This window comes from Triticum urartu, chromosome 5 (assembly GCF_003073215.2).
Source record: "Triticum urartu cultivar G1812 chromosome 5, Tu2.1, whole genome shotgun sequence".
NCBI lineage: Eukaryota > Viridiplantae > Streptophyta > Magnoliopsida > Poales > Poaceae > Triticum > Triticum urartu.
In genome coordinates, this window is record NC_053026.1 from 386,789,099 (window position 1) to 386,800,464 (window position 11,366).

Sequence of the window (11,366 nt, forward strand, 5' to 3'; positions counted from 1 at the left end):
TGATTCTCCACTTCACTCTGAAATTCTTTGAACTTTTCAAATGTTTCAGACTTGTGTTTCATCAAGTAGATATACTCATATCTGCTCAAATCATCTGTGAAGATCAGAAAATAATGATACCTGCCGCGAGCCTCAATATTCATCGGACCACATACATCAGTATGTATGATTTCCAACAAATCTTTTGCTCGCTCCATTGTTCCGGAGAACAGAGTCTTAGTCATCTTGCCCATGAGGCATGGTTCGCAAGCATCAACTGATTCATAATCAAGTGATTCCAAAAGCCCATCAGCATGGATTTTCTTCATGCGCTTTACACCAATATGACCTAAACGGCTGTGCCATAAATAAGTTGCACTATCATTATTAACTTTGCATCTTTTGGCTTCAATATTATGAAAATGTGTATCACTACGATCGAGATCCAACAAACCATTTTCATTGGGTGTATGACCATAGAAGGTTTTATTCATGTAAACAGAACAATAATTATTCTCTAACTTACATGAATAACCGTATTGCAATAAACATGATCCAATCATATTTATGCTCAACGCAAACACTAAATAACATTTATATTAGGTTTAACACTAATCCCGAAAGTATAGGGAGTGTGCGATGATGATCATATCAATCTTGGAACCATTTCCAATACACATCGTCACCTCACCCTTAACTAGTCTCTGTTCATTCTGCAACTCCCGTTTCGAGTTACTATTCTTAGCAACTGAACCAGTATCAAATACCAAGGGGTTGCTATGAACACTAGTAAAATACACATCAATAATCTGTATATCAAATATACCATTGTTCACTTTGCCATCCTTCTTATCCGCCAAATACTTAGGGCAGTTCCGCTTCTAGTGACCAGTCCCTTTGCAGTAGAAGCACTTAGTCTCAGGCTTAGGACCAGACTTGGGCTTCTTCACTTGAGCAGCAACTTGCTTGCCATTCTTCTTGAAGTTCCCTTTCTTTCCCTTTGCTCTTTTCTTGAAACTAGTGGTCTTGTTAATCATCAACACTTGATGTTCTTTCTTGATTTCTACCTTCATCGATTTCATCATCATGAAAAGCTCAGGAATCGTTTTCATCATCCCTTGCATATCATAGTTCATCACGAAGTTCTACTAACTTGGTGATGGTGACTAGAGAATTCTGTCAATCACTATTTTATCTGGAAGATTAAATCCCACTTGATTCAAGCGATTGTAGTACCCAGACAATCTGAACGCATGCTCACTGCTTGAGCTATTCTCCTCCATCTTTTAGCTATAGAACTTGTTGGAGACTTCATATCTCTCAACTCGGGTATTTTCTTGAAATATTAACTTCAACTCCTGGAACATCCATATGATCCATGACGTTCAAAACGTCTTTGAAGTCCCGATTCTAAGCCGTTTAAGCATGGTGCACTAAACTATCAAGTAGTCATCATATTGAGCTAGCCAAACGTTCATAACGTCTGCATCTTCTCCTGCAATAGGTATTTCACCTAGCGGTGCATTAAGGACATAATTCTTCTGTGCAGCAATGAGGATAATCCTCAGATCACGGATCCAATCCGCATCATTGCTACTAACATTTTTCAACATAATTTTTCTCTAGGAACATATCAAAAATAAAACAGGGGAGCTAAACGCGAGCTATTGATCTACAACATAGATATGCTAATACTACCAGGACTAAGTTCATGATAAATTAAAGTTCAATTAATCATATTACTTAAGAACTCCCACTTAGAAAGACATCCCTCTAATCTTCTAAGTGATCACGTGATCCAAATCAACCGATCATCACGTGAAATGGAGTAGTTTTCAATGGTGAACATCACTATGTTGATCATATCTACTATATGATTCACGCTCGACCTTTCAGTCTCAGTGTTCCGAGGCCATATCTGCATATGCTAGGCTCGTCAAGTTTAACCTGAGTATTCTGCGTGTGCAAAACTGGCTTGCACCCGTTATAGATGGATGTAGAGCTTATCACACCCGATCATCACGTGGTGTCTGGGCACGACGAACTTTGGCAACGGTGCATACTCAGGGAGAACACTTTTTATCTTGAAATTTAGTGAGAGATCATCTTATAAAGCTACCGTCGAACTAAGAAAAATAAGATGTATAAAATATAAACATCACATGCAATCATAATATGTGACATGATATGGCCATCATCATCCTGTGCCTTTGATCTCCATCTCCAAAGCATCATCATGATCTCCATCGTCACCGGCATGACACCATGATCTCTATCATCTTGATCTATATCAATGTGTCATCACATGGTTGTCTCGCCAACAATTGCTCTTGCAACTATTGCTATCGCATAGCGATAAAGTAAAGCAATTATTTGGCGCTTGCATCTTATGCAATAGATAGATAACCATAAGGCTTTTGCCTGTTGCCGATAACTTCAACAAAACATGATCATCTCATACAACTTATATCTCATCACGTCTTGACCATATCACATCACAACATGCCCTGCAAAAACAAGTTAGACGTCCTCTACTTTGTTGTTGCAAGTTTTACGTGGCTGCTACGGGCTGAGCAAGAACCGTTCTTACCTACGCATCAAAACCACAACGATAGTTTGTCAAGTTGGTGCTGTTTTAACCTTCGCAAGGACCGGGCGTAGCCACACTCGGTTCAACTAAAGTTGGAGAAACTGACACCCGCCAGCCACCTGTGTGCAAAGCACGCCAGTAGAACCAGTCTCGTGTAAGCATACGCGTAATGTCGGTCTGGGCCGCTTCATCCAAAAATACCGCCGAACCAAAGTGTGACATGCTGGTAAGCTGTATGACTTATATCACCCACAACTCACTTGTGTTCTACTCGTGCACAACATCAACGCATAAAACCTAGGCTCGGATGCCATTGTTGGGGAACATAGTAATTTCAAAAATTTCCTACGCACACGCAAGATCATGGTGATGCATAGCAACAAGAGAGGAGAGTGTTGTCTACGTACCCTCGTAGACCGAAAGCGGAAGCGTTATAACAACGCGGTTGATGTAGTTGTACGTCTTCATGGCCCGATCGATCAAGCACCGAAACTACGGCACCTCCGAGTTTTTGCACACGTTCAGCTCGATAACGATCCCCGGACTCCGATCCAGCAAAGTGTCGGGATGAGTTCTGTCAGCACGACGGCGTGGTGACGATCTTGATGTTCTACCGTCGCAGGGCTTCGCCTAAGCACCACTACAATATTATCGAGGATTATGGTGGAGGGGGGCACCGTACACGGCTAAGAGATCAATGATCAATTGTTGTGTCTCTGGGGCGCCCCCTGCCCCCGTATATAAAGGAGTGGAGGAGGGGGCCTGCCAAGGAGGGTGGCGCGCCCAAGGGGGGAGTCCAACTCCCACCGGGAGTAGGAATCCCCCTTTTCCTATTAGGAGTAGGAGAGGGAAGGAAGAGGAAGGAGGGAGGAAGGAAAGGGGGGCCGGCCCCCCTCCCAATTCTGATTGGGCTTGGGGGGGCGCCCCCTCCCTTGCTCCTTTCCCCTCCTTTCCACTAAGGCCCAATAAGGCCCATATACCTCCCGGCGAATTCCCGTAACTCTCCGGTACTCCGAAAAATACCCGAATCACTCGGAACCTTTCCGATGTCCGAATATAGTCGTCCAATATATCGATCTTTACGTTTTGACCATTTCGAGACTCCTCGTCATGTCCCCGATCTCATCCGGGACTCCGAACTCCTTCGGTACATCAAAACTCATAAACTCATAATATAACTATCATCGAAACCTTAAGCGTGCGGACCCTACGGGTTCGAGAACAATGTAGACATGACCGAGACACGTCTCCGGTCAATAACCAATAGCGGAACCTGGATGCTCATATTGGCTCCCATATATTCTACGAAGATTTTTATCAGTCAGACCGCATAACAACATACGTTGTTCCCTTTGTCATCGGTATGTTACCTGCCCGAGATTCGATCATCGGTATCTCAATACCTAGTTCAATCTCGTTACCGGCAAGTCTCTTTACTCGTTCCGTAATACATCATCTTGCAACTAACTTATTAGTTGCATTGCTTGCAAGGCTTAAGGTGATGTGCATTACCGAGAGGGCCCAGAGATACCTCTCCGACAATCGGAGTGACAAATCCAAATCTCGAAATACGGCAACCCAACAAGTACCTTCGGAGACACCTGTAGAGCACCTTTATAGTCACCCAGTTACGTTGTGATGTTTGGTAGAACACAAAGTGTTCCTCCGGTAAACGGGAGTTGCATAATCTCATAGTCATAGGAACATGTATAAGTCATGAAGAAAGCAATAGCAACAAACTAAACGATCAAGTGCTATGCTAACGGAATGGGTCAAGTCAATCACATCATTCTCTAATGATGTGACCCCCTTAATCAAATGACAACTCATGTCTATGGGTTAGTAAACATAACCATCTTTAATCAACGAGCTAGTCAAGTAGAGGCATACTAGTGACACTCTATTTGTATATGTATTCACACATGTATTATGTTTCCGGTTAATACAATTCTAGCATGAATAATAAACATTTATCATGATATAAGGAAATATATAATAACTTTATTATTGCCTCTAGGGCATATTTCCTTCACTATGGTTTGGCAAGAAACCAAAGTTGTCGTTTCTTAAAGTTTGGGGCTGCGATGCTTATGTAAAAAAGCTTCAACCTGATAAGCTCGAGCCCAAATCAGAGAAATGTGTCTTCATAGGATACCCAAAGGAGACTATTGGGTACGCCTTCTATCATAGATCTGAAGGCAAGACATTCGTTGCTAAGAATGGATCCTTTCTAGAGAAGGAGTTTCTCTTAAAAGAAGTGAGTGGGAGGAAAGTAGAATTTGATGAGGTAACTGTACCTGCTCCCTTATTTGAAAGTAGTTCATCACAGAAATCTATTCCTGTGACTCCTACACCAATTAGTGAGGAAGCTAATGATGATGATCATGTAACTTCAGATTAAGTTACTACCGAACCTCGTAGGTCAACCAGAGTAAGATCCGCACCAGAGTGGTATGATAATCCTGTTCTGTAGGTCATGTTACTTGACCATGACGAACCTGCGAACTATGAGGAAGCGATGATGAGCCCAGATTCCGTGAAATGGCTTGAGGCCATGAAATCTGAGATGGGGTCCATGTATGAGAACAAAGTGTGGACTTTGGTTGACTTGTCCGATGATCGGCAAGCCATCGAGAATCAATGGATCTTCAAGAAGAAGACTGACGCTGACGATAATGTTACTGTCTACAAAGCTCAACTTTATGCGAAAGGTTTTCACAAGTTCAAGGAGTTGACTACGATCAGACCTTCTCACCCATAGCGATGCTTAAGTCCGTCCGAATCATGTTAGCAAATGCCGCATTTTATGATTATGAAATTTGGCAAATGGGTGTAAAGACTTCATTCCTGAATGGATTTCTGGAAGAGGAGTTGTATATGATGCAACCTGAAGGTTTTATCGATCCAAAGGATGCTAACAAAGTGTGCAAGTTCCAGCGATCCATTTATGGACTGGTGCAAGCATCTCGGAGTTGGAATAAACGTTTTGATAGTGTGATCAAAGCATATGGTTTTATACAAACTTTTGGAGAAGTCTGTATTTACAAGAAAGTGAGTGGGAGCTCTGTAGCATTTCTAATATTATATATGGATGGCATATTGTTGATTGGAAATGATATAGAATTTCTGGATAGCATAAAAGGATACTTGAACAAGAGTTTTTCAATGAAAGACCTCGGTGAAGCTGCTTATATATTGGGCATCAAGATCTATAGAGATAGATCGAGACGCTTAATTGGACTTTCACAAAGCACATACCTTGATAAAGTTTTGAAGAAGTTCAAAATGGATCAAGCAAAGAAAGGCTTCTTGCCTGTGTTACTGATACGTCCATTTTGCATCATGCTTTTATATCAATATTTATTGCATTATGGGCTGTTATTACATGTTATGTCACAATACTTATACCTATTCTCTCTTATTTTACAAGGTTTACATGAAGAGGGAGAATGCCGGCAGTTGGAATTCTCGGCAGGAAAAGGAGCCAATATTAGAGACCTATTCTGCACAACTCCAAAAGTCCTAAAACTTCACGGAGGCACGTTTTGGAATATCTAAAAAATACTGGAGAAAGAATCAACCAAAGGGGGCCCACACCCTGGCCAATGGTGGGGGTGCGCCCTACCCCACTGGGCGCGCCCCTGCCTCGTGGGCCCCCTGGCAGGCCTCCGGTGCCCATCTTCTACTATACGAAGTCTTTTACCCTGGAAAAATCATAAGCAAGCTTTCAGGACGAGACACCGCCGCCACGGGGCGGAACCTTGGCGGAAGCAATCTAGGGCCCCGGCGGAGCTGTTCTGCCGGGGAAACATCCCTCCGGGAGGGGGAAATCATCGCCATCGTCATCACCATCGATCCTCTCATCGGGAGGGGGTCAATCTCCATCAACATCTTCACCAGCACCATCTCCTCTCAAACCCTTGTTCATCTCTTGTATCCAATCTTTGTCCCAAAACCTCAGATTGGTACATGTGGGTTCCTAGTAGTGTTGATTACTCCTTGTAGTTGATGCTAGTTGGTTTATTTGGTGGAAGATCATATGTTCAGATCCTTTATGCATATTAATACCCCTCTAATTATGAACATGAATATGATTTGTGAGTAGTTAAGTTTGTTCCTGAGGACATGGGAGAAGTCTTGCTATAAGTAGTCATGTGAATTTGGTATTCGTTCGATATTTTGATGAGATGTATGTTGTCTCTCCACTAGTGGTGTTATGTGAACGTCGACTACATGGCACTTCACCATTGTTTGGGCCTAGAGGAAGGCATTGGGAAGTAATAAGTAGATGATGGGTTGCTAGAGTGACAGAAGCTTAAACCCTACTTTATGCGTTGCTTCGTAAGGGGCTGATTTGGATCCATATGTTTCATGCTATGGTTAGGTTTACCTTAATACTTCTTTTGTAGTTGCGGATGCTTGCAATAGGGGTTAATCATAAGTGGGATGCTTGTCCAAGAAATGGCAGTACCCAAGTACCGGTCCACCCACATACCAAATTATCAAAGTAACGAACGCGAATCATATGAGCGTGATGAAAACTAGCTTGACGATAACTCCTATGTGTCCTCGGGAGCGTTTTCTTTCATATAAGAGTTTGTCCAGGCTTGTCCTTTGCTACAAAAAGGATTGGGCCATCTTGCCGCACCTTATTTACTTTCATTATTTGTTACTCGTTACAAATTACCTTATCACAAAACTATCTGTTACCAATAATTTCAGTGCTTGCAGAGAATACCTTACTGAAAACCGCTTGTCATTTCCTTCCGCTCCTCGTTGGGTTCGACACTCTTACTTATCAAAGGACTACGATAGATCCCCTATACTTGTGGGTCATCAAGACTCTTTTCTGGCGCCGTTGCCGGGGAGTGAAGCGCCTTTGGTAGGTGGAATTTGGTAAGGAAAGATTTATATAGTGTGCAAATTTACTGTCACTTGTTACTATGGAACATAATCCTTTGAGGGCTTGTTCGGGGTATCTTCACCCCGACCAGTAGAGCAAAGAGTTGCTCCTCAACCTACTGAACCTACTGCAAATGTTTACTTTGAAATTCCTTCGGGTATGATAGAGAAACTGCTAGCTAATCCTTTTACAGGAGATGGAACATTACATCCCGATTTGCACCTAATCTATGTTATCTTTGAAGGGAAAGGCATTGTCATGGTTTAGGCCATGTGATGTGTAACGCCCCGGTAGTTAAGCTATAGTAACCACACACTAATGGTTCCATGTGATCCCAATTAAATTTCTAAACCGCGCTTTGATCCAAACCGAATTCAAATTCAAATTGAAAAGAAAGTCAAATTATTATTTCCGCAAACGGTAAAACAAAAATGTTTGCTGGGTTGCAATAATTCACTAACTAATTTTCATAAATAATCCAATATTATCTGGAATATTAAATTGCCCCTAGCTTAGTTAAAATTGTGCCCAAAACAGCCTTTTTAATCCATTTGTGTTTAAGCAAAATTCAAATGAGTTTAGTTAAGCTCCAAACTTTGTGTGGCTTTCACAAATATTACGTAGTAATTATATGGAAAATTTCATATATAACAAAAATAATTTGATGGCCCAACCTAATAAAAAATAGGATATGAAAATACAAAGAAAAGGGTAAAAGCGAAATGGACCTAAACTAAAGTGCCACTGGGCCTTAAGTGGCCACACGGCCCAGCCCACCAAAACCTTCCCCTACCTCCGGCTACAGGAACAGAGGGTGTGCGTGGTGCACATCCACGACGGCCATGGCCGTGGATGCCCTCCACGTCGCCTCCCTGGGCTTATAAACGTCGCCCAAGAACCCTAGATCGAGCCCAACCCCCCCTCTGGACCTCACATCTCTCCTCCTCACCTCGCTCTGCTCCACTACAGTAGCCGCCCGAGACCCCCGTCGCCGCCGCGTCGTTGTTGCCGTTCTCCGAGGCTTCCCCGAGCTGCTACAAGGTGGCTAGGCGCCTCCCCAACCTCATCACCTTCACCTAGACGCCTCAAATCGAGCAGGAACGCCACTTAGGCTCGTCATCGCCACTTCCTCCACTACACGGCCGCCACGGTCATCTCCGTCGATCTCCACCGTCGGCGCCTCCCGGCCTCGCTGATGCTCGTCCACGGCCTCCCCGGGGTGAGCCTCCGCCCGTTCCCCCTTTTGCCCCTCTCCCCGACGTCGTTTGTTGCCGCCCCACGCCGCCCCAGGCTCCGGCCATTGGCCGCGATCACGGCGCGCCCTGCGGCGCCTACACTTCGCACCACGGTCGCCCCATGTGCGCCCGCCCCGCCCCCTGGCCGCGAACGGCCGCGCGCTGGCCGTCCTCTGGCCGCGCTTCGTGTGTGCACGCGCGCCCGCGTATCTGTTGCTCCTCCTAGCGAACTGCTCCTCCTCCTAGCGAACTGCTGCTGCTCTACGTATTGCTGCTGCTCTGCTCCTGCTAAGCTACTTGCGTTGCTTAGTTGCTACTGTCACTAGGTGCTGCGCTTGCCTGCAAACCGCCACTGTTCGTCGATGCCGCCTCACGCTGCCGCCGCTGCTCCGGCCATGGCCGAGCGGTGTGTGAGTGTGTGCATCGTGTGTGCGTATTGTGTGTGTGTACGTGAGGTGTGTGCTCTGTGTGTGTGTCGCCGTGCGTGTGGCCGGCTTGGCCATGGCCGGGGCGGCTTCATCCGTCGCTGCTCTACTACTGCTTGTCTGCTTCTAGCCACAGCTGCTACCCTTTGTATACTACTGCAAGTACTGTAGTGGGTAGCTAGCTTTTGTATTTCTACAATGACTAGCCTTCTAAACTGCCACTAAACAGCGATAATGTTAGAATAAATCCGAGGCATACCGTCGATCATCCGAGGACCAAGCAATCACACGAGCACGACACCGAGATTTGTTAACGAGGTTCATCGATATGGCTACATCCCCGGGGCGTGACTACGGGCGCTCCTCCCCGTGACACCGTCACAATACCGCACACCGGCCACCCGGGCGCCGGCACATGCCGTCGGCTCCCCCTTGCGAGCCTGTGCTATTATGTTGGCATAGGTTACATCGTGTGTCTACCATCGCTATATAAGAGAGGCCTAGGATACAAGTGTCCTATTAGGACACGACTCCACATCCTATGTAAACACAATACAACTCCTAGTCAAACTGTAACCTACCTTGTACACTATATTTGACACAACTCTAACAAACTCCACCTTGGCGAATATTCTCCACCACCTTGAATTCGTTCATGCGTCAAACTTTCATGTACATTGGACTTGAGTTTATCCCGTGAGTACTGCTGCTACTCCAAAGACTCCATGTGACTCCACCTGCAACTTCTAGTCCCTTCTTTTCTTGACCAGAGTCAACACTCGAACGAAATTAAGTTCCACATTACTCTAGTTTGCGCTCCCAACTTCTAGAGTATCAGTCCAACGCCATCACACACTGATCACTGACCTGCGTGAAATTGAACAACTCACATATTGGGTGTCACACATAAGAGTTACCTGAACTCAATATCACCGCTCCTTTCTTGACCGTCTGTCTGAACTTGGAGGAATTTCACCATTGCTTGTAATCATCCCGAGTCAAATTCGCAGTTGTCTCACCACATGTATGACCACCAGAGCCCTGGCCCGTCTCCATGTCCCGTGCATACTGCACGCCTCACCGCTATTACCGCATCGAGCCTCCGCTGTCCCGGTCGAGTCTCAAGGGTCGCGAACCCACACCACTCAACCCCACTGCAGAGTACCATCGATTATCACCTACCGATGACGAGTTTCACGCCTCCATCAGACCATTGGGCTCTAGTCCGAACTGTGTGTCACTCGCTTTTTTCCTCTTTGCTGAATAGGCTTCGATTCCCTGGATCCGTACATCATAGCCCCTCAATCCAGCTCCACCTTCAACATGACTCCATGGTAGATGATTAGTCCACCCCGCGTCCCGTCGACATCAAGCTTCGTGTGTACACCACCTTGAATCAACCCCGCGCCATAGTCTTGTCGAAGCCACACAAGCCCTCGGACTTGTGCCACGTGTTTCCACGCCCAGAAGTCGGTCACCATTAGCATCACGCTTCTATGTCGTCGTCGCCGCTCTCACCACCGTCTTCTGTACCAACCGACTTGCGTCGATCCCGTCAAACTGTCCAGTCCGACCCAGCCGAACTCGTTCGACTGCACGACACGCTCGAGGCTCCCATACCGTCTTCAGCGAATTCCCATCCATCACATGATAATTCCATCACAATTGACATGACTTCCTGCAACGCCTTCAAGCATCCCTGTCGCGCCAACAATCTTTCACCCATGTCTGCTATAACCCAAGGTTTTCAGTTCCACGAACTTCTCCACCTCAAACCTGACACCCATTGACACCATGGTTCTTTGTACAGCTGACCCGTGAAAAATATCCGAGCTATCACCGCGACGCCGAAGTACACAAGCACTTCCGTGCACAACTCCAGCAAAACAAGACCTCCTGGTCTTCACGCGATGGGCAGCTCCCTTGGCACTAATTACAATGCTGATTGTTGCCTTGCTTTGCTTTGCCAACCCTGTGCTATTCCGATGGATCCATATCCTTTGGATTCTTCTTTCGCCGATTGATTTGCCTCTCGCCGTGTCATACGTGGACTCGGTCCACTTTTGGTCCAGACAAATCTCATCAGGTGCCTTCGCTATACGACCCAAATTGCAATTCCACCAGCACAACCTGCATACCACACAGCACCTTCGGCCTGCCCGGCCACAGCACGCCACCTGGGCCTCACACAGGGCCCGGCCAGCCACGCGCTCCTTCCAGGACTCTCCAAGCAC